Below are 3224 nucleotides of genomic sequence, written 5' to 3'. Positions count from 1 at the left end.
ATAAAAGAACCTTTATGCTTACAGGTGTTTTGTTAAATTGCTATCGTTTCTTGACAAGTGTTATTTTAGACTTTTCTTGATGGCCCTGGCTGGTATAACTCAGTAGATTGATTGCCAGCCTATGAAATGAAAGGTCACAGTTTCCATTCCCAGTAAGGGCACACGCCTGGGTTGTGGGCCAGGTCCCCAGTTGGATGTGAGAGAGGAAACTGATCACGCATGTATCTCTCACATCAGTTTTCGCTCCCTTCCCCTCTAAAAATAAATCTTTACATTTTCTTGACGTAGAGGCAAATTATGTTGATATGTTCTCTTTTCATTTTTATTGGATGCAGAATACATTCTAAGTCCTACATTAATTTTTTCTTTGTCCCATAGTCACACGCACGTTATTTTCCCAGTTTTTGAGAATTTCCAAAAAGATTTTTGTTACTTTTTTTTGTAATTACATTGAAGCCGTACAAAATGGTTCCAAAGTCAAATGCAGTGATCAAGGAAAGAATATAACCTATGAGAACTATGTGGAGGACTGCAGGCCCTAACCCTGAGTCAACTGCAGTCCCCTACCCAGGTCGCTGCCTTGACCTGGCTGGTACTGAGATCCCCCTCCTCCCCGGAAGCGCTCTGCCTAGACTGGAACGTTGCTGCAGCACGCGTGCGCACTTCGTTTTTCACCGGGCAGCGGTTATTGAGCCGTGAAGGTCGCGTGGGTCTTCCTGGTCTCGGTCGTTCAGTTTCAAACCTGAGGCTCTCCGGCCGCTTTCCTGCAGTCGGGAAGCCGCACTATCACTGTGGGCCTTGAAATACTCGCTGCTGCGCTTCCCGCAGCGCTGAATCCCGTGTACAGGTGAGAGGCCCCCAAACCCTGACCGTTTCCCTGCGGAGGGTCCATTTCTGCGGAAGCCGGAGGCCGTCCCGCCGCAGATTTCTCCACCTTCCGGTTGTTCAGTTCCGTCCGCCGCGTGGACTTGGTGCTGAAAGCCGTTCCCTGGGCAGCCGGCCCGCCCCCCGCGCCCTTTAAAGTCTCAGGAGACATCTCGGGTGGAGCGAACGGTTTGTGCGCCTCCCCCTTCTCGGCCCGCGGAGGCCGAATCGCCCCTCGGTTTGGGATCCTCAGTCCTTTCTGCAGACATCCCCCCGCCCCGCGGACACGCACTGGAAACGGAGAGAGCGGTTGGGGGAGCGCATTGCAGGGGGGACAGAGGTTGTAAAGAGGAGCGAGCTGAGACACAAACAGCACCGAGTCAGCCATTTAATAAGAGGCACCTCGGACAGGGAGAGTGGTTCGGAGGAGAGGAGTTGGAGGAGTTACTGCAGGGACAGAAAGGCGGTTTGGGGAGACGGGTTAGAGCGGGAAACAGCACTGGGAGTCAGGCAGCTGTGGGGTGACACGAATGACGGTAACTGGGGCAGCAGAGGGGACACAGGCATGGGGGAGGGGAAGCGCGGGAGCCAGCAGTGTCTGGAGATGGGAGCTATCAGAAAGATCGGGGAGAAAGAGCGACTGAAGGTGAGATAGGTTTCAGGAGTTTCGCGGAACAGGCCTAAGGACAGGAATAGAGAAAAGAGGAGAAAGGAGGGGATGGGGGAGAGGAAACACAGGAAAGGACGACATGCAAAAGAAACTGGGAAGAGACGGACACAGACCCACAGACAGAAGTAGGGAGAAGGGGGGAACTGGGATCTCGATGGGTGGTGAGCTGATGGGATGTGGCTGATTAGGCTTGAGATATCCGCTTGTACTTTATATATTTACGTTAACGTTTGCTGAATTATAGACTTGAATAAGAATGTTAAATCTCCGAATTAAAGGTTTGATCGTTCTTATTTTCCAACTGCAGCTCTTAATCACTCAGAGGGGGAGACTTGTCTATCAGTCCCTTCTCATTTCCCCGAATGGGGAAAGGGAGGTGGTGACCAGAGACAAGAAATGACTGAGTCTGTCACCACCTAAACGTTTTCAAAAAAATATTCAAAGTGTTGGACCTTGTTTCCTCTCCGATGAATTTACTTTTTTTCTATCTCTCACATTAAATTCATTTAAAAAACATACTGAGAGAAATCCTAGTCTATTAAATATCTGCTTTTCTGTAAATAATCATGAACTTTTGAAATAAGCATTGGAGACATATCATGACCAGCTGTTATCGTTATTTTCTTAAGTAGAAGGTAGTCTCACCCTTTTTGAAACTTTAAACTTAGAAGTCATTACATTTTTTTTAAAAGCTAAAGCATTTTCCTTTTAAATTAATTGTGTCTAGTTTAAATCCTGAGCCCTGCATCCTTTCAACTGTTTATGATATGTGGAAACATCCATTGGTACTTGATAATATCAGGCTATTCCAGTGTGCACTTGGTAAGGATGTCAGTGATCTTAACAGTCAGAACCTAGTTTCATGACTTTGTCCAATGGTCAGCAGCTTTTTCCTTCCATTTATGTGATTTGTTGAATTAGTGACTGAGCCACAAAAGAGCTGTTCCCCTCATGTCCCTCTTGTCCATTCTCTGAAACTTTTGAAGGATGGACTGGAGTGACTTTAATCTTGATTACCACACAGCCCACCTATTCACGGTGAAGTGATTTGACAGGCATATTTCAACAGCTAACTTTTTTCAAAGCTTTTAGCATGAAGATCTCTATCCTCTGCAGTTATCTGAGAAAAGAGGAAGGCCATCTGCCTAGGGTGCTGCCCTTCTAGAAGTTCTCGCTTCAGTGCCTCACAGTACCCAGAGGTCCGAGGTGTGCTGAGTCTAATATCTGTTGCCCAGTGATTTTAAATCAGCTCTGGGGGAGCAATGCAGGCACCAGGAGGGAACTAGATAAAGATGCCATTTCATGGTCCCCACTACTGACCTGCAGATTCATAACAGAGAGTGGGGCCCTGATCCCCAAAGGATCTGCATGCTCATTAAACCCAAAGGTTCCCCCTTGGTTCTTATTAGCTCACTTGAGGAGTTTTAAGAAAAGACGTCAGCTGTGTGCTCCCCTGCAGAGTTGGTCAGCTGCTCTGGGTGGGGCGTAGTTGCTTAATAAGGTCTTGTACGGGATTCTGAGGTGATCCCTGGGATTAGCAAGAGGGACAGCAAATGCATTGGTGAGTGTGAGGAGCAGGCTTTTTTCAGGTAAGATAAAAGGGTGCTGTGCTGTGATTGGGGTTCAGGAGAGCAGCTCATTTTCTCTTTGCTGTAGGAGTTTGTGGACATCTGTGGGAGGAATGAGCACC

The sequence above is a fragment of the Desmodus rotundus genome, chromosome 12 (genome assembly GCF_022682495.2).
Source record: "Desmodus rotundus isolate HL8 chromosome 12, HLdesRot8A.1, whole genome shotgun sequence".
Lineage (NCBI taxonomy): Eukaryota > Metazoa > Chordata > Mammalia > Chiroptera > Phyllostomidae > Desmodus > Desmodus rotundus.
This window is presented reverse-complemented; position numbering follows the sequence as displayed.